Source organism: Ptiloglossa arizonensis, chromosome 9 (assembly GCF_051014685.1).
Source record: "Ptiloglossa arizonensis isolate GNS036 chromosome 9, iyPtiAriz1_principal, whole genome shotgun sequence".
Taxonomy (NCBI): Eukaryota; Metazoa; Arthropoda; class Insecta; order Hymenoptera; family Colletidae; genus Ptiloglossa; species Ptiloglossa arizonensis.
The window spans coordinates 3,868,482-3,891,008 of NC_135056.1; the positions used below are offsets into that span (position 1 = coordinate 3,868,482).

General features: G+C 29.2%; 1 protein-coding gene across 1 annotated transcript in view; it reads left to right on the forward strand.

The window, feature by feature from the left end:
- LOC143151147 (uncharacterized) overlaps positions 1-22,527 on the forward strand; it is an 81,166-nt gene that overhangs the window by 1,254 nt on the left and 57,385 nt on the right. The gene's annotated exons all lie outside the window — the stretch shown is intronic.

The window sequence follows — 22,527 nt, forward strand, 5'->3', positions numbered from 1 at the left end:
AATTTGAACAAATTTGCTGTGTAGATGGTAAACACTGCAAATTTTTTCATGAAATATATGGGATATTTAATTTTAATTGCGTATATAATAATTTATAAAAGATTATATCTAAATTTATATACATATACAGAGTGGGATAGTAATATCTGAAATATCTTTACCATTTTACAGTTACAAATAAATACTATTTACGAAAATTTTACGATAATAAGAAAGTCATAATATGCCAATGACAATTTTTTTTCTATTTGAAGTATATCGAAGATTTCAAAGTCACATTTATTTTATTTATAATGGCTTACCATACTTATTTATCTTTAATGAAATAGGGGGCGCGCAAAATAATAATTCGTTAGAAAATATATTCAAAGAATTCATTTACATTGATGCAATATTGCAGTTATCGAATTATTGAATTGCGAACCAATTTTCTTTCTGAACCAATCGTAGAATATGATGTAACGATTCGTTGCTTTATATCATAACTAAATATTCATCAACATAACGTCTGACTTACGCATTGTATACACTGTAAGGACTACATTTGGTAAGGTCTCGAATTGGTTAGAACACGGAGGGCCAATTGTGTGGCTAGCTCGTTCAGCAACACTAAAAATATATCGTTGTACCGAAAGAAATTCGAACACCGAGAAATACGAGACAGCAAATCATTCTAGTATACAATATAATTAGCCCGGAAATAATAAGACGTGTACGTGATTCAGCAGTTCGACGATTGCACTATTGCATCGATGTAAATCGAAGCACCTATTATAACGTTATAATCATTATTTGACCAGTTTCTTTAATATCAAATGTACATTAAAATTATACTTTAAAATTAAATCATTGAAATCATCGAAAGATCGATTACTACACTAAAGATGGAAAATTGTGGTGTTATTAAAGAAATTGTTGGTAACTTCGAAATCTCCGGTAGCCCTCCTTTAACAAAAATATTGTTACAGGCACATCTGATACTGTACAATTTTTGTGACAATTATTTTTTCGTAATTCTAAAAATAGTGGATACATTTTAGGTGTATGAACTTGTCCCAAATTGTTTCTATATATATATATATAAAACATATAAATATAAATGTTATATGTATAAAGTATATTTTACGTACACATTAAAACGTTATGCAAGGTAAGATGCATATATATATATATATATATATATATATATATATATATATATATATATATATATAATGCGAATCATTCTATAATATCGATTAGTTTTGGTATATAAGTTTAACAGTTTTGCTTCACCGCGTAAACATCAATTTTATATTAACTCTAGAATAATTTTATGATTTTATCGTAAGTCCATGTCACTTTTGATGGCGCACAAATTTTAGTTACTCTCCTTTATAATTCACTCGAATAAAAACAATTAAATGATCAGAATTTGCACGTATATGAATCAAAAAACACGGAACTTCAATTTTTTATTCATAAGAATGAAATCTTTAATAACGAAAAAAATTATTTCATAAGTAATGTCGTGTTTTATTTTGCTTACATAACAAACAAACATTCTTTATTTGTGTCGAAACTGTTTATACACTCTACAACATATACAGCATCCAAATAAATATCTTTAATACAGTTTCAATTCTGTTTGCACCGAATGCAAAATAATTACATTTCAATACAAAATAATTATTGTAGTGACGGTTGATGAAAGTTACTTACGATGCTGTACGAATTTATCAATGAGAACAATATTACAATTGCTGACAAGAATATTCGTAAGCCATACGGACAAAAATATAATATTTCCTTGAAAGTTGTTCACGGATTGAGAATGAACAATTCGCAATGAACTACTTTTAAGTGCTCGATGCCGTTTAAATTCCAGAAGTAATTTTTTTTTTATCTTGTGTCTCGCACATATCGCTTGACGAGGAGAGTGAGCAGAATCCACTGACAATAAGAGAAAGCGAGGTAGCGCAACAGCGAATGAGTCTCGGTTTACGTGCGATTGGTGGCCGGCAGCTGAAAGCGATCCTTATTGTTCATGGAATAAGTTATTCGCCAAAAAAAATAAAAATTTTTTTATTTTTCATTATATTTTCGTGAGAGTATTAACAACGGATCGGTGAAACTTTCCTCGTGAAAATAAGTCTAAACTCGACCCCGTTCGACCTAACAGGATTGGGCCTATTCGAATATTTTATACGTATACAAATGTTGCGAATAAATTTTGAATATTATTATTCAAATAAGAAAATATTCATATATTTGCACTATTTGAATAATGTGAGTATTGATAATATATTTAAAGATTACATCTCGATATCAGCCTATTATCGGTTCACGCATACGAATGAAGCGTTGCAGTGCGTGAAAGCAATGATCAAATTGTGTATAAATCTATACGAATACAGCGGATCAGTTTCCATAACATTAGTATACTATAGGGCATACTATCGCGCGTGATGATTCGAAGTTGCTTACCGTGAAAAAATGTAAATACATTGGTTTATTTTTATTAAAATACAAATGGTGTATAATATCTCGAATGAAAATAGAATTGAAAAAAGAACGATAAACTTTTTAGTCCACATCCTACAGTAAAAATACTACGAATATTCAGATGCTTGATTTGTGTGCAAAATATTTGGATTATATTCGCAAGAATAATCGAATCACAGAAATAGAGAAAATCTTAATAAATAATTCCAGTTCTATTTAACGGATACAATCTGTTAAGTAGTTTGTACGAGTGTATATGTGTGTGCGCGCGCTTATTTGAAGTAGCAGTATCGCGAGTACCATGCCCCAACATGTACACTACTGCTCAAAAATATTTTATCTTTTGTTATATATACACGTGGTAGAAAAATAAAAGTCGAATAATTATTTTCAAGTAATTAGTAGTATATGTACTTTCATTGTTTTCATGAAAGCAAATATTTCTAATAAATATATGTGTAAATTAAAAGTCGGAATTACATTGTTTTAATGAAGAAAAATTAATTTTTGATATTTAGAACGCATCGTTAAATACTTTTGGTCGGTAGTGTTCGTTTAAAAATAATGTGATTGAAACCTGCTTTAATCGTATCATCATCGAGAAAATATCACCAATCTTTTGTCAATACTCGCATGAAGGTTTAATAAAAATACAAAAAGATTAATTTTTATTATCGAATAATTCATTCTGCACGTATGCCACGGTTTTCAACCACGCGATAGCGTATTAATGCGCGTTAATGAGATTTCGTAAAAGTAAATTCTAATTTACAGACGAAGCAAGATCAAGGTGGCCAGTAATCTTTATTAATAAAACACAAAAGACTTCGGTTGACGCAAAGCTAAATTTAACAATAGCTGAGATTACAGAAGATTTCGTTCATTTGTGTACTCCTACGTCATTTACAGAACATTGTGACTGACTGAAACTAAGAAATATATATGTATTCCTGAATAAATTACCACAGGCAAACTGTATTCAAAAAACGAACGATTGTATCGCATTTTAGACAAGACTCCATTGATTGATAAAAATCAATTGATAAAAAGGTAAAAATGAGAGAACCGTGTGCTTACGAGTATATATAAGTTAAAAATCAAAATCAGTACAATTTTTGTATTAACGAAAACAAAATATAATTGAAATGCATACAAACAGATTTTTGGAAAATTTGTCAAGTGTATGAAATTCTTTTTTGAGATGTAATTATATTTTATCGAGGTTTAAATTTCGTTATCCCATCACTTAAATCGATTGTGAATGTTCATCGGGATAGGCTAATATATAATAAAAACAACTTTCTCGTATATGTACTTCGGTTGATCATATGTTTTTGGAGAAAATGACGCCTTTTTTTTATAATGAAAAAGAATATTTGATGTTTATTATATTATTTTACAAATTAATCTTCACAAATAACTGAATTTTACATAACCAAAAGTTAAAAGTAACGTTCTTCAATTTTCATATTTTTCACATGAATTAACATTTAAATAAATTTCAGGTTCATGTTTTAGGATATCATAAAATTATAATCTATATGAAAATTGCATTTAATATAAATACATGCTTCAAATTTGTCAATTTTTAGTTGCATTTTTCAATTTTCGTTATGTTACTTATTACTGAAAATATTCGCTTAGTGAATCAGTTCGATCCGGGGAGACATATGTAAGCAAAATTCAACTATTTTTAAAATGCTTTTAATAAATATATACTTATATATATGATTTATTTACAAATTTGAACCCATTTCTGTTAAAAGGTTATGCGTTTTTTCCGTCATTCTTTGAGTTTTTCAATTGTGAGATAACTTCCAAGACAATAAACTCTAAATCGCTCACTGGCATCTTCTTGATTTAAAAAAAAAAAAAAAAAAACATTTTCCTCGACCTTCAGCCACAAAGGAATTTCTCTTAAAAGAATTCATTTAAGTACTTTCATATTTACGGAAGAATTATCTCAATGGTTTAAATAATCAATATAGGTTTAATCAAATCTATGAACTGAATTTTTAAATATTTTCTTTTCTTATCTTCGTAAAATTTATCGGTAAAAACCCAAGACTGTTTCATTTTGTCAATTTCAGTTTTATTTAAATCAATAAGAGTTTTACAAATTAAGATGTTTAAAATTTAATTGACAAAAATAGAAAACGAAGAACAAAAATACTGTTTGGAAGGAAATAAGTCTAAAGAACAGAACAATATGGTCATCGTATGTACACTATTATTAAAATCGCAATTTCGTAAATTGTTTCACAAACTTTATTTAAAAGCCATTGTAATCTGTATGATGATACTTTAAAGGCTAGATTTGACTCGCAGCTTGTAATTTGTCGATCCCCCTTCTAGTGAGACGCTTTTTTTCTCGTATTCGATAATGAATTAAAAAAGAGTTTGCATTCATCGTGATATATCGAAAACGATGTGAACGATTGAAATGTATGTCCTTCATCCTTCCCATTCTCCAGCTTTAAAATGTAATACACATTTATGCAATGAACATTCGTTCAAAGCAATACGATGAAACTACGATAATATTATCTCGCTGCTAGTGACTGTATATTAGGGTTGAGATTATTTCAATACTTTATAAATTTTACTACTACGAATAAACCTGTATTATGTAAATAGTGTAGATACTGGATATATATTCAAATCTCATATCTCGTTTAAATCTTACATTAACCGATTATCAAATAACGCATACCGATGAATCGTTGCAATGCGTTCAATCGATAATTCTCTAAAACTGATCAATAATTTGCACGTATATAAACACAAACGAATATAATTGTATATAAACGCATATAAATAACATGCTTTACATTAATCAACGGTAGAGCACAATATGGTCTGTGATGATTTGACAATTTACCCGCTGTATTCTCAATTATTTAACATCGACACTGCTAGTTGAGTTTTGCTATAAAGTTAACAAGTATAAACCGTGAATTCAAAAGATTTATGTTACACGTATGGGATGGAGTGACGTAATATTTTCTCTTACGTGCAGTTCCTCTTACGATTCTAGCGACTGAAAAATGAAAACGAAGTATTGTCGAATTTCACGAATGAAATTAAAATCTAAGAGACAATTCTAAATTTGGAGAAGTTGATTCGATCTTCCGCGTTACGGTATTCGAACACTACGATTATCCAGATACTAGATCGGTGCACATAATACTTGAGTACTGAGAATATCCGGATACTTGAACACTGCGCAAAATATTCGAATATAGAAAAATTTCACAAGTAATCTCAACTGTGCTGCGTACCCATTAGTACGCGTACTGGTTACACATTGCTTACCATTCGCTGTAGCAGTAAAAGCTATCAAAGGAAGATACTACTTAGTAGCGAGTAAGACATGCGTGCACACCTGCTGAGAAAGAATCGCATAAAAGCGCGGTGCCCGTGACGATCGCTTTAAAAGAGGCACTCCGGGAGCAGACGATGAAAAAACTGACGCAGCGAAGGCAAGGGCGCTCTGGACCAGTACATACCTTTTACACGTGGTTCAGGGACCCTCGCCAGTTGCCAGTCATCGGTTCTTCCGACACTTAAAGGCGCTGTCGGGACCACCTGTCTATCTTCTCTACCTCTTCTCCAGATGCATATCAATATTTCTTCGAATATACGTATCTACGGAGAAAATAAAAGAACGTCGAAAGCTCGGGAAATATACACGAGGAATCCAAACGACAGGGTAAACTTCTTCGGCAAAAACAGTTCGCAGGCATGCTCGTAATTTACTCCAATTTCCGTGTAAATGGCTATAAAAGTTATGTCGGTATGTCTGGTGCGATATAAATCTCTCGATCTACAATACGGCAAAGAAATACGCCATTGTCTCGCGTATCTTTTTGCTCCTCTGTGCGCGAGTGTGCCCGCATCCGTGTGTACGCATTATGAACAAAAGTCGTGGTACAAATGGGCCAGGAAGATTCTGTGACTCGAAATGAGACAAAAATATAAAACAACAGAATTGCATTGGAGGCTTCGTCGTCGAGAAAAATATATTTGAAAATTAATCTAATACAAACGTTTCAAGTGTTTTCCAAACATCTTAAAAACATATTAATAGGTAAGTATCGATAGTATAAATAGTGATTGGCATTGTATCAACAACATTATATGTATGCGCAATAAAAGAAAATTATTCCAGAGCTATCTCAATAACAAAGATTTAATATCATTTTCCATTTAAAAAAATGTTGGTAAGCCACCCCTTCCCGCCCCCCCCCCCCCCAACATTCTGTTTAAAAAATTGTTACATTTTATAAAATTAACCTTTTTATACATATTTAACTATAGTAAAAATTAAGTCGATATCTTCATTAGATTCTTGTAAAACAGATTTTAACATTTTATTTGTCACAACCTGTATATTATAATTACAAATATTATAATATTTATAATTAATTCAAATTTAAATTGTTATGACCTAGAAATGTAGTAAAATTTACCGACATTTTATTTTACCTTTAATTGGAAGAATTTTTAGCGAGTACTTTCTGTGCAAAGTACGAAATTAGAACTTTTCGTTTATCTATATAAAATAAAATAATGGAATTGTTATAGATAAGTATGTCACTCGTCTATATTTATAATATACAGTGCACTGTATATTACTTTTTATAATTACTAGTTTTGAACCGATACTCCTATCTGGCATGATAGAAAATATCGTTCACTTCTTTCATTTCAAACTTTACAAATTACCTGGAACTGCACATACAGAATTTATTTTCTATTTGAATAAAAAAGTAAAATATGTTCGAACGACTGTGTTTCGAATTTTTACAAGCTTGTGGTAGGATCACGTAGCAAACAGATGTTTCGTTTTTTATGATTCGGTCATATATGCGGCGCTCATATGTCACTATACATTTAATAGGTAATATTAATTGTTACAGTTAATGTAATATATATTTAATCATTAATACCTGTAAATCAAAGAATGGTAAGTAAATACAGGAATAAAACCATGAAATTTAAGTTTAATTAATGCAATGAAGTAATTCACGTAGTACTGTGTGATTTGTTTTAATTAAAAAAATTTCTTTTATGAATGTTTTATTCAATTTGAAACGAAAGAAAAGATCTATATTTATGGTATTATTAAGAATACCATATCAATTGCGCGTAGTTTCTACATGGAATTATTGTCAAACACAGTTTTTGTTTATTTATTAAAATGAACTTGAGATAAATATTTGGAAAGATTATTAATACACGACGGAAATATTTATTAAGAGATTGACCATTTCTAAAGGTAATTAAAGAATATTGTAACAAAGAGAGTTTCTTTATATAATTCAAGTTTTATTTATAAATGTAGAACCAAAAATTGCTCTTTTCTAATATACAGGGTGTTCTTAACATGCGTACTAACCCCGAATTAGGAATATTGAAAGTTGTACATTAGATGATGTAATTTCAACACTTGAAGAAATTGTCAAGTACATACATAAGTAAACATTTCTTGTTGTTGCCTGAATATAATAAAAAAGTCTATCACCTTAGATACTTAACCTTCAAATGATCTTGAACAAGAAAACTGACATTTGCACAGGGAAAGAGGAACTATACGGTTTATCTATTTTGGTTTAAGTATGTACTTATTTTATTTTAAAACTGATTTTATTTCAAAATTAAGGAATAAAGATTATCGTAATATATCAAATTATATTTTATACTTCTACACATTCATAATGAAAACGTTTAATATTAATAATAATGTCTCCAAAATACCAGAAGATATGAGAAAATGAAATCGAATTTGAAACTTGTAGAAATTATGACATGTTCATTTATCATATTTGAAAATCTATGGAAATTAATACTATTTTATGTATGTGTGTTGTATACAAAGTAAAGAGAAAACTTGATCGTTTTAATTATTTCCCATATTACTGAAACAATTCAAATTAATTTTTTTCTGTACTTTGGTTCAGAAGCGTCGATAAGCTGATTATGGTACACTGTTTCTTGAAGTTTTAATGGCTACCTTCATCCTGTATAATCAGTTTTCAAGTTCTGCTAAACCGTAATACTGAAAAAAGAATAATTTGAATTGATCGAGTAGTATTGGAAATAATTAAAGTGATCAAATTATATGATTATAAATTACAAATGTCAAGTACTTCAATACGTATTGAACAATAAAAGTGTTCACAATTAACGCATTCACACTTTAACAAGGCCAAAACAATTCGATTTATAGAATTATAACGAATAATATTTATTTCGTTACATGTTCAATGAAATATATAATTTAGATTATAGAATGAAATATTTCATTATAAAGATTCACAGATTTAACTGTCCAATCGAATAAACGATATGAATAAATCCCTATAGGTTAGGGTTATTCTTCACCTTTTATTCAAATAGAATATTGTCCATCGCTGCAGCGTAGTAACAAAATAAATTGCTTAGAATGTAATTATGTAATTGTCTCTAAAATCGTAGCCGCGATTATGAAGTGTACAGTCCTTTTCGATAAAACCAAGACACTATTTAGGATGATCGAGCTATCTCTTGATTGCAATTAAGAGGTAGGAAATAAGAAAAGAAAGAAACGAAAAATACAGATATAGACACATAGGAATATCGAGAGGAGTGGAAGTGGATATATAAACGCATAATTCATTTTGACCGAGGAATGAGGTGAATTAATTGTTCCTTGTATATTCTTACCATACTTAAAGATTAGACACAAACACACATAAGCAGTTATAACAATCTCAGTATTCGTTATATTTCACTTTCATACGATCACTCTAAGTGTATTCCCAATAATAGTGAACATATTGAGAGACATACCTCAATATGATAAATTTTCAATACCTATGCTGGCATTAATATTATTATGATATTAATATATGCTTTGTAATATTATTAATATATCATTAAATATATATGATTACACTTTTAAACGTTTATTGTGTGCGTGCACGAGTGGGATTTGAAAGGAAAACGTCGTTATGGCCGCTGACGAGGTTTCACCACAAAACTTTATCTTGCCTTCGAATTAGTGGTTTCGTTCACTTAATGATTTCTGAAGTCAAGACGCTGTATATTAGAGATCGTTTGTAAACTTGCCGGTGAGGAAAATAAATTAAATTGTAATTCAACAATTTAAGAATATCTATGTCGATAGTTAAGTGAAGATAATTTAGTACCGTAAGAGTTGTTTGTAATATTCTTTTTTTCCTGGGATCGTTATTGTGAGAGTAAATGTGTAATTATTTGCTATTAAATACTCACTAATTATAAAAATAACTGAATTTAAATAAATTAGTATTTTCGAAATTAATTGTATTGATATGGAAGTAAAATAGAATTATCTTAAAATATGTAAATAGTACTCAATACTCGAGTTTGGAGTAGAATTTCGAATCGAATATATTTGTATTGTTAATATTTACAATTAATTGTATACAACAATCTACGATTAGTACTTTTAAAACTGAATATAACGACAAATTTTATCCATGCACGTCATGTCAGAAGCACGTGTAATCGATTATATGAAAAAAAAAATATAAAAACAAAAATTGCATTCATCTATTTCATTTTTAATTGCTTCATCTAAATGTTTTCATCCCAATTTATTAATAATATCATTCATTATATTAATATCATCCATACTAGTATCTGTTTGATTTGTAAAGTATCTAAATAATAATACAAATAATCTAATAATACTATAGATAATATTTGTGCCAATATTAAAGGGTTTGTCTTTAGATTTGTATCTTCAATCATCTTATTATCATCCAATAAATTAAAACAAAATTTATTTTTATTCACTTCAGACCATTCAACTAACATATTATTGTAAAAATGTCTAATTTTATTTAAATTTGATGTAAATTAAAGAATTGACTCTTGCTTCCCATGTTTAAATATCTTTTTTATCATTGCTAACAAAAGTCAGTTTTCAAAAGATTTACATATTGTAGAAGATTTTACTATGATTTACTATTGACATCTAGTACCAAGCATCTGATATTTTAAATATTGTATTTTTTGTGGAAATATATTTTTATAACTTTGTAATATTTTCTGTTTGAGAAATCTGTTCTCTAAGTATACTCTATTTGCAATAAATTGCAATTGTACAAATGCTCTCTTAAGAATTGCATAGCAATAAAATCCGATCTCATCATACATACACATATATACATATGCCTAATTAATTTTATCATTTTGCAATTGTATTATACCTTCTATATCATTTCTTTTTTAATATTGTTGGAGCCAGTTGTGCCAAAATAAACAACTTGCACCATCACTTGTAAATTGCAAGAATTACTCTTTTCCAATAAATAATGAACCTGAAATTGACGTATCTTTTTATCTTTCACAAAAAAACAGGATTTTAATTGCGATACCTAGAACTAAAACAAAATGCTTCTTTTCGTCATTTTTTATTTAGTTGGTGTTAGTCAATGTTTCTATTAAACTCTTTTAGTAAATTTTTGTATTTTTTTTGTTCTTTTTATATCTCTGACAATTTGTTTTCTTACACTTTCAATATGCAGAAAGTCTACTCTCTGGCATCTCTTAAATCTATTGCTTCAATTTTACTTAATTGTTAAATAAGAAGGGAATTTGTTTGATAAACACAAATATACCTTTATATAATACGACAGTCTCATTTTCTTTTTGAATACAACAATATTCTGTCATGCATCTTATGTTTATATAATTTACTAATTTAAGTTTAAATCGTGTTGAATTGTAGAATAGACATATTCACTCAACCTCGCTGTTTCATCTTGCTTCTATAGAATGCAATGTTTTTATACTTTATTCTGTTTTTGTTGTTTTTCATTAATATTACGGATCAAATCTCTGAATAAAAAAAATAAATAATGGAAGATTTATTAAACATGTATATGTTCTTCACAGTATGAAGGTTATAAATAACATAACGATGAACATGAACTATGAAATTTATATATTTATAACATGATGCTCTTTTGACTGTGAAAAATATCTTATTATACTGCGAAAATATCTTTACGCTGGAACAATTTTTATGAAACAATATTTCTGTACTTTTGCTCTTGTTAAGACGACAAAAATCGTATTATGATACTTTTAATGAAGAGAAATATTTCTTGGTTATGACATGTAATTAATGTTATAAAATTAAATGATATTTAAAATATTTTAGTATATCAGTGAGTATTACATAGAGTTAGTCACGAAAATATTCAGACCCCGGTATAATTTGGATCTTTATTTTCTTTACCTCAATTAAGTATACGATGAATAAAAATTAATGCAAAATAAAAATCTCTTTATATACTATACACGGTTATTTAAATAATAGAAGAAAAACACAGAAGCACCAATTCTAATATCTCAAAAATATTCAAACATGGCACAAATTTAATTCATAAAATGAAAATTACAATTTTTAAATAAAGATTAATATTTTGTGGGACATCCCTTTTGTTATACAACATGTAGAAAACAATTTAAAAAGAATAATCAGCATCAACATGCTGTCAGTTTTTTGTAAAATGTTAAATTGATTTCTGAAGAATGAAAAAAACTTTTTGCAGCAAACTGATAGTATGTTACTTCGATTTTTTTTTTAACATTATTTACAACATGTTGCGAAACAAAAGGGATGTTTCACAAAATATTAATCCTGATATAAAAACTGTAATTTTCTTTTCATAAATTTAATTTGTCCATCACTTTTTTGTGACATCAAAATTAGTTACTTCTGCATTTCTCATCTATTATTTAAAGAGTCGTATACAATAAACAACAAGATTTTTCATGCCTGTTAAGTAAAAATTGGACTCTAATATAAAGTAATAAACTTTTTTCAGTGTATATTTAACTAAAATAAGAAGCATAAAGTTCAACATTATACCCGTGTCCAAATACTTTCGTGACCGACTCTACGTTACGTATGAACAATTACACATTAATACTTAATTTATAGACGTATAGTGATATTTTGTGAAAAGTTGAAACACTTTATAGAAGTCTGTGACAGCCAAAAAAATCCTCACTGTCACTCAAGAAAGAACCTAGTAATAAAATACTGAAAGAGGACGAATGTACAACCATGTGAAAATCGAAGTTGTACTAGTACATTTAAAGCTAATGTAATATGTTTACAATATATCTATAATCAATTACAAAATATGAGCGTTTCATGTAGACTGTGTAATTGAAAATCTTTTAATAATGGTCACTTATATTACAGGAATTACGAAACTTTATAAATTATCAAATCAACTTTGCTTGCAGCACTACTTTCAATTACCTTCTAATCAGCAAAAATTTTTGTACCAAACCCATCAATAATAGATTTATTTAAGGTTGCTTTTGAACGTAATTTCGTACTGTTTAAAATCATAGTTTTAGCAATTGTTATATCGTACAACTTTTCTTACTTTATTAGAAGGTTGATGTCAACTGGTGCTCAAGGCACACAGCAGTCAAGCAACGATTACGCCACGCTGACGGTCATGGGACATTGTACATACACATCCCCTTCTCTTTCTCAAGAAACTTCTAATTATTGCGCGGTTAGAACGCTAGCTGGCGTCATTGCAGCGACGTACCTATTCCTTACCGCTGACTTGAAGTCTCGCGGGACGATACAGGGGCAAAGAGAAATCGGCCCGCCCATCCCCACACGACCTGCTCATTCTAAGCCTTAGCCACGGTCTCTGCCATAGTAGTAGGAATAGATTTTAATTTAATAGATTAAATCTGATAAAACGTCTGTTTTATCTTAAAGGAGTTATTTAATATAAACAAGAATATTATGTAACATTAACAGCTTTTTTATAGGTGGAGTAATGAAGATGATTTTGAAATATAATTAATTTTCCTTAATGGCATCAAATATTGTGTATGACAAAATCCGATTTAACTCTAGTTATTTTTCACAGAAAAGTATTAAGCCATGTTTCCCAAGAGAACAATATTCCAAAGATATTAAAATTTGACATTCCTGTTATCGCGTACAAGAACTACAGAGCAAACGGAATAATAAAAATCAGAAAATTAAATCTTTTCTTAAAGAAAAGTATACATCTTTTTGAGAAAGCAATGGATACATTTTGTCCGTACATCAACACATGAAAGCCATTATAATATTTACCAAGAAAAATTTTGTTTATCCAAATTTGTAGCTGATCAGAAACTGATTAAGTTTTGTCTGAAACATTTTTTCATCAAACTATTGGAATTGCCTGAAGAATCGTGGCGACAGTTATGTGCCACAACACTGTATATGTCTTTTTTTGAAATAAATGAAACTTCAGTTTTATTTATTTCTAAATTAAATTTTTATTAATTATTTTTGTTCTTGAAAAGAATTTTACTTACTTCTACTAGTAATTATATAACCAATGCTTTTCTAGCATATTGTGAAAAACTAGCAAGAATTGTTGTCCTGTATTAGATATGACTATTGTAAAATAGTATATTAATGTACATCTACGCCAATGGGGTTCTGCCTGCCGCATGTATCTCACTACCTTTTTCGTCACTCAGTTTACATGTATCTGTAACTGCCGCAACGAATAGCAAACTAGAATTGAATGTGTGCGTAAATGTAGGTGTACCCTCTCCACTTTTCTTGCATTCCTGCCACGGGACTTCAAGTCAGCGGTAAGGAATAGATACATGTAATAGCAACCTCATAATAATGTAATATGAATTTTTTAAAAATCTAAAAATAACCATTCTCTATCAATAAGTATAAGATATTTAAAGTTTAAAGTAGGTTACCAATTCAAAGTCTAAAATATTATTTATGTATCGTTGCGTTTTGAAAATAAAATTCCGATACATGTAATCTATACGCGACAAGTCATACAAGTTGTTGGGAAATGAGAACAGTGCTTCTTCAAGTACAGTAAATCCTGTCTGAAACTCGACGACACAAAACTGCGTTGTGACTCTTGCGCAGGGAAGGTAGATGAAAAGTTGCTGTTATACCTCCCTGAACCCAAGCTTGATCAACTTGTGTGCACCAGAAACGAGAGTGAGAACAGATAGAGCGAGTGAGACGCATTTATCATTTAATGGTCGAACGTCTTTCGTGCATACATAATGATAACCACGAACAATTTTATCATATTTTTGAAAAGGAAATATATATCAATAGTTTTGACCACATTTTATATTTTGCTCTAACTTAAAATCACTCAAATATATTTGTGTTCGATATAGTTTTCATCGTAAGAAGTTCATAGATTCAATTAATCTCTTGACGACCGAAGTCGCGGAACGAAACCTGTACTATACGGTCCAAAGTAAATAATTTATCTTAGAAGTAAAGCGTTGTATGATATAATAAATTTCAATGTATTTCTTACAGAATGTCTTGTCAAAAGAATAATAAGAATGAATTGAAAATTGTTTTTGCATTTTTTGTCTTTCTCTGAGCTCTATGATTTCCATTGAATGTGTCTCTTCGTTTTTTATAATTAGTCATACCATGTCACTCAATAGGTAAATGGAAATCATTTTGGTATCGGGTATCATTATTGTCGTGCTCACTTGCTCACCATCACTTTACTATTGCTAAATGAAATTTCATAAAAATCTTCGGTCTGTGTTGATATTTTTATAACCAAGACATAATATTTTATCTACTAATGTATTTTGTGTGTGTGTGTGTGTGTGTGTGTTTGTGTGTAAGTATAAGACTGGTATATACGATCTTGTACGAACATGGGTAAGGTGTAAGAAACACAAGTTCATACGAGACGATCGTTAAGGACTTAAAGCAGTTTTATAATGGTAAAATAAAAAAAAATCAATCTTTTTCTTTTCTGCTTCGGTAACTCATTAGTAACCTGAAAGACTATCAGCAAAGTGTCGGAGATAATGTCAAAGTTCACTTCGAACTAGCAAGAAATGGCGGAAATAATCACGCAAAATATAGTAATGGACGATTATAAACGCAAAATTGCTACACATTCGCATATAGTGGGGTTCGGTCGTGAATTTATTCCAGGAATTGATATTTTTTATCTCAACCTGAAGGCTTAACGAGGAAAGTTAATGACATACCAAGTTGTTCGATAAAACTTATTAAACAGTTAGGTTGCTCAATCATTTTTGTCGTTCGATAAAACTTATTGAACAATACAGTAATAGGTTGCTGAATAAGTTTTATCGAACGACAAAACTTATTGAACAACGTATTACATAAGGAGTAATGATAATAACGATAATTTTTATATTTTCCATGGTATCTTCGTGAAAATATTATCAATAGATAGAAAAAACTTTTCGGATGAAAATCAAACCAAACACGATCGTATTTAGACCATTTGTACTTATATGTTATGCGAATCATTTTTTAAAAATTATCAGTTACATATAATTAAAAATAGTCCGAATAAGATCATGTTTGTACTTATCTTTGATGGGACAACCTCAACAATCCATTAATAATACTTTTACGAAGATACCATGTCATATATACAAAATTATAATTATCGTTAGTGAATGAAATTCGATCTTGCCGTATTGGTCTTTGTTGAAGAATTGCTCAGGCTTAGAAAATGTAAACAATGGTCGAGGTAATTCTTGTGCATATTAGTCGAGCATTGTGACATTTTGTAGCCAAGTTGATTTTCTGAAAGAAGTGAACAATGAGTATAACTGCAGCGTGCAAGCATTCGTTACGTGTCCGTAGTATCGAGAGTTTTTGTTTTTCCAATGTATGCATGATACACTTATCCGCCATCGTGCACATCGCTGTTGTAATAATAAATCAAACGAATTAAACGAAAATATTCAGTGAACGAAATTTGAACCTACGACATTGCACTCATGAACCATTTGCACCATGATATGCATATTGTACACATTTTAAGGTATGTAACTTTAAATATTATATTTATATCTAAAAAATTATTAAGTAATTATATTTAATATTTTACGCATAGCAACAAAAGTCTATAACCCACCATTTTGTGAAAGTAGGATAAAATCAAAAACGGACATGTCAAAGGTTTCCTTTTCCAAACAAAGTTTACTGTAATATTTTTAATTTCATTCGACAGTCATTTTTCAGTCAAACGTATAACTATATAGTTAGAACACCATATATTACGATGTCCATACTTACCATAAAGAAATTCAATTAATTTTTCATCTATAATGAAGAAACGTCATAGAAAAAGTTAGGGGAAATGAATGACTCACACTCTCCTTAACACCACGGTTAGGCTATTTACACTACGCGTTACTCCGATTGAATACATATTCTCAATTAAGTGTGGCGTGAGCGAAGTGTCTCTTCTAATCTGACTGCTTGTGTTTGAAGTGTTATGAGCTATTTTTGTTTGAGACGATCGTTGTTATTTGAGTATCAAATTACAATTTTCTCTCGTGTAGAAAAATTACGCGAATATAAAAAGTATTAACTTGTAAGAAATACATAGAATTATAATAGGTTGCTCATTAAGAATTAAAAATGGTTGCCACGGTGATACAAAAAAATGGAAAAGTGGTGGGGTAATTGTGACTCCGCTTATTAAGGGTTAAATCACATTGATGGTGCGATACAACGATGAAACTAAATATTATTCAGTATAACTCTATAATAGGTTAGCTACGATAGATTGCTAAATCTATAATAATAGATAATGAGTATTTAAAAGAAGAAAACGTTCGTCCACACATATAATTTTTTCCTGAGACATTGAACAATGGTAACACGTTTCGTGACGTGCATTTTTTATCTTTCACGAACATTCGAAATGACCTAGTTTGGTGTAGTATTTTTAGTCAGTTGTATTGTTTCTAAATAGTAATATTCATTTTTAGTTCCAATTTTTTTTTGCTCACTTATTCCCAATCAAGTATACAATGATTTCTTCTCTTAATATCAAACTGTTCATGATTTTTTTAAATGTTAAAATATTAACATTAAAATATTAAAACTCGTTATTTGACGAAAGAAGATATATGCATTATGCAATACAGTTAATCTCATTTATATTCACACTTCTGTGATTTTCAAAAAGTATATATAAAAATTACACGATGCAAAATTTTACAATAAGTATTGAACACTTATGTAAAGTACTCAGTGTTGAGCTGCTAAATGTTTACAAAGATAAATAATTAATAACGATAATATATTAATTTTAAGTTGCTTTGTGTCTAAAACTAATTCACAGAAGTATTCTGAATTCAAATTCTATGCTTAATTGTAAAAAGATTAAGTTGATAAAATTAATTCAGATCGAAAAGTTAAATAAAGATAAGTCGAAAGAACGTAAAATAATTTTGAAATTACATAATGAGACAGAAAATTATAAACGTATTACAAAATTAATATATAATAATGTGTTTGATAGAAAAATTTTTGTTGAAACATGTCGAAGAGTATTGAGGAATAACAATTTTCATTGCCACTTATTGAGAAAGAAGCCGAATATCAGTAACACTAACAAAATGGTGAGATTAAGATTTATAAGAGAATATAATAAATAAAAGTAATGTACTCGGGGAAAAAGTTGTACTTTTGGATAGATCTAAATTTATAATTTTGAGATTCAATAAAACAGGAAAAATGATTTCAATTGAAGAAGGTTGTGGTTTGGAAATCGAATGGATTAATGAAGAAGGAATGTTGTATTATAATTTTGGAATAATTTATAGACATACTCGATCACTTTTATCATGACCTAATAGTATTGACGCATTACGTTTTTGACAAACAGTTTAAAAACTATTTACCTGGTTCGTCTTTTACACTAGCCCATCTCGATTTGAATTACCCTATTTATTACCTGGTGAAAAATTCGGTTTTTTAATTTCCTTGTAGTTTGTTCAACATAGTATAAATTTAAATCTAGAAATTCTGTAAATAACGTTTGAGTTAAATAATACGAGGAATTCATTCTTTGTTGAGCCAACAATTGTCATAAAATTGATTCCAAGCTTTTTGGTCCTCTTGTAAATGAAAAATGAATATTAACAAAGTTTCTTTGAATATTATTGTTTACATTGCGAATATAAAAATATTAGTCCTAAGTACATATTGTACTTACATGAACGGTCGTCCTATTGTACCTACAATAAAACATTAAAATATAGGTACACTGTAGAACTTCGATGAGTATGACTAAACGCGAGCAAATTAGCTGGAATGAAAAATCGAAAATGGTTTCGATCATAAAGGACTAACTTATTGAATTTTTCTATATTCATTTGAAATATTTAACAAATATAATTGGAATACCATTCGAAAATTTTGGACACTAATCAAATATTTAAATGTTCGTAATATTCGAATAGTGTAATGTGGACTGCAAATCACGTTTCTTCAGTATTCTTATTTAAAAGATTATTATACAACATTTCTGTTTTTGTAAAGAAAAATTAATAAAGTAAAGGTTTGTACATTTTTAACTGCAAGCAGTTCCTTTTTTCAATCACTGTTTCAGGCTGCAAAAAACACTCTTTCAGCGAAGTTAAAAATAACTGGAATAGTTAAAATGCATTTAACTAATTTTATTACAGATGAAAGGTTATCCTCATTTAATTTCTTCCATTTTAGGGCATCTATATTGTCTTCAATAATATCCCATTGTAGATTGCTTTATTCAAATTGCAGAGCCTGTGGGAGAAATTTTAACAAGAGGTATAAAGTTCATTTGGATCCCTTCTCTGTTCTATTGGTTATTCTACTTTTATTCACTACGGTTTGGTGTCATAGTTTACTATAGTTTGTAAGGTCAACAAGTATATGGAAGACGCTTCTCTGAAGAATCAAGAAGGGGATGTAGTGAAGGGTTCTATTAATTTCTCGCTTTTAAGGCCTTACGCTTTTACACTTCCTCTATGATAAATATAAATAAAATAAACGAAAATCAGAGATAAAAACGGACATTTAATTGGAACATTTTTGTTTACGCTGCAATACAAATAAGAAGAAAAAATTCACATCGAAACATCGTTTCATATTGCAATGCAGAACATCAGAAGACATAAATATCAGTAAAAATAAGTTAGATAAACTACGTTTGATTCTTTTAGTGTAACCAAATCCAAAAGACGTTCCTGTAGACCTAAATTCTTAATTAGCATAAAAATGCCTTTACTGGAATTGTTAATATTTTGTTAACAAGTCTAATGGCTTTAACTGTTCGTTGTACTTCTTTTCCAAAATCATCATCATTAAAGTCAGCAGAATATTTTTCTAACGAAGATAAAATTTTCCTTTCCACAACACTTTTGGACATAGTAGTGTATTGTTAAAAGAAATCATATTTTCCTGATAACTGCTCAAATGCATTAAAACAGACAATTAATCGTATTAGATCGTCTATAAAGTCGAAAACGTACACTTTTTGAAGTAGATTTGTTCTCGAGTATCATTCGTGACAGTCATTTCTTCCAAATTAACACAAGGTAAACTGTCGTTATCGAGTCTTGTCCTTTTGCGCCTAACTCCATCACGTCTATGAAAAAAATTTTATTTTTATATCAGATAATCGGAAAAGTTTTTGTCGATTTGAAATCGGTCACCTTTAGGAACTTTTACGATTATCAAGTAATGTATGTATACTTTACATAATTATCTACTACATTTAATATGAATGAAGAAATCATACGATCTCATTTATATCGGTTAGAAAAAGAATTAAAATTAAGGAAATAGGCGCTCCATAACTTCTCACTTGAACATTAACTGCAACAACTTACAATATGTTCTTCTCATCTCTCTCAATCAAAAACTGAACCTTTATTAAACGCAGTTATCAACGTACGTTGAAAAATAAATATTGTACTGAAATTACAAGAGGTCTCATCATTGGCTGTTTCGAAATGACTCTTTGTCACAAACATCAAAGATGAAACTAACTCCAAATGGATTTTGCTGTGTGTTAGGTGAACTTTTGCAGAAATTATTCATTAAAAAGTTTCCAAATTGGAAATTGCTATCATATTCGCCTAATCTTTCACTAATAAATTTCCACTTGTTTCTCAGTCTAGATAACTAAATGAGACGCAAACAATTAAAAAATGAAAGCGTTCGAAAAAGGGAAGTGTGAAACTGTTTCTTCGGTAAAACAGGAGACCTTTACAAAAATAATATTCATAAAGATTCATATTTTCATCAGTAAAATTAATTTGAACCCAAAAATATGTTTCTTTAATCTTTTAAACGAGAAACGTCAATATTTTCCTGGTTTCTTGATATTTATGTCCCGTGCAATCAATTCAATCACATGCATTTTTAGTTGTTTTGAAGTTTCGTCACCTCTGTGAGAAAAATTACTGATTCCTACTTCAACATCCAGTAGGACAACTCGGGCTTATTGTTAAATACATAGTTACAAATATCTATTGCTGTCAGCTAATATTTTAATGATTCCTATTATTTAGGATTGAAATTAAATATGACAATCATAAAGTGAAAAAATTTCTATTATACACTGTTCTTATCCCACTGTTAGAAAGCCCTGTTACAAATGTCTATTAGTGTACTACAGCTAATATTTTATTGATTCCCATTATTTAGGATTGAAATTAAATATGACAATCATAAAGTGAAAAAATTTCTATTATACACTGTTCTTATCCCACTGTTAAAAAGCCCTGTTACAAATGTCTATTAGTGTACTACAGCTAATATTTTATTGATCCCCATTATTTAGGATTGAAATTAAATATGACAATCATAAAGTGAAAAAATTTCTATTATACACTGTTGTTACCCCACTGTTAGATAGTCTTGTTACAAATGTCTATTACTGTACTACAGCAAATATTTTAATGATCCCCATTATTTAGGATTGAAATTAAATACGACAATCATAAAATTAAAAAATTGCTATTATACACTGTTTTTACCCCGTTATTGTAAGTTTGGGCTCTAGAATCACTGAGAGAAATAGCATATTATTTTAAAGGAATAATTTCTAATTGATACTTTTATATCTGAAATTGTTATCTACTAATACATTGGTAGTAACAAACGTAATGAACTAGTAACAATTATTGTTCTGCAAAATCTTGTTACGAGCAATTTTATTTGAATTTATTGGACAAATCAACAGTAAATATTACCTAAGAAATTTCACATAGATGAGAATTATATATAATACATACGTTCAGTAAAGTTTAAACCTTCTGATTTAGTACTATTATGTCTATTTCTCTATTTTAATAGTTAAAATTGTAGCAAACCTGGAAACACTGCATTTGATTCCGTTATAAAATAGTACCGAAATGGTTGCCACGGTGATATAAAAAAATAGAAAAGTGGTGGGGTAACTGTGACTCCGCCTATTAAGGGTTAAATCACATTGATGGTGCGATACAACGATGAAACTAAATATTATTCAGTATAACTCTATAATAGGTTGCTCAATAAATTTTGTCGTTCGATAAGAAATGGAGCTATTAGGTTCGTCGTTTTATTTTTCTAAAGATGGTACCACTGTTTGATGAACATGTGTGAAGTTTCATTGTATTTTTTTACAATGAAAAAAACGATAAAACTTATTGAACAACCTAGTATGTCCCAGCATTACATAATATGATGAATTATTCTACCAATTACAATATATAAAGTCATGTAAGTTTATGTAAAATGTGAAGTGTTTGATTTTTGGTCCAGGTAAGATGTACTCTCTATACTCTTCTCTCATGGACCCTATCAAATAGTGCAAATATATGATTACTTTTTTATTTAAATAATAATATCGAAATAATGTTATTCGATTACTCGACAAATTTGAATAGTGATATAGAATTCTAAAAATTGTCAAGTAATGGTATGAAATACTCAAACAATTAGAATAATGATATTGAGATTATTAGAAGTTTATTTGTAGAATTTGAATACCTACAAACTACTCGTAAATTAAATTATTCGAATAGTCTCGAACTTCTTTCTAACTTGTCTCTTCTAATATTGTTAAAGTATCCGATATTTATGTCATGGACTCCGTATCTAAATGTTATGACGTGGACACCGAATCATTTATTTCGATAAATTTCTAGATG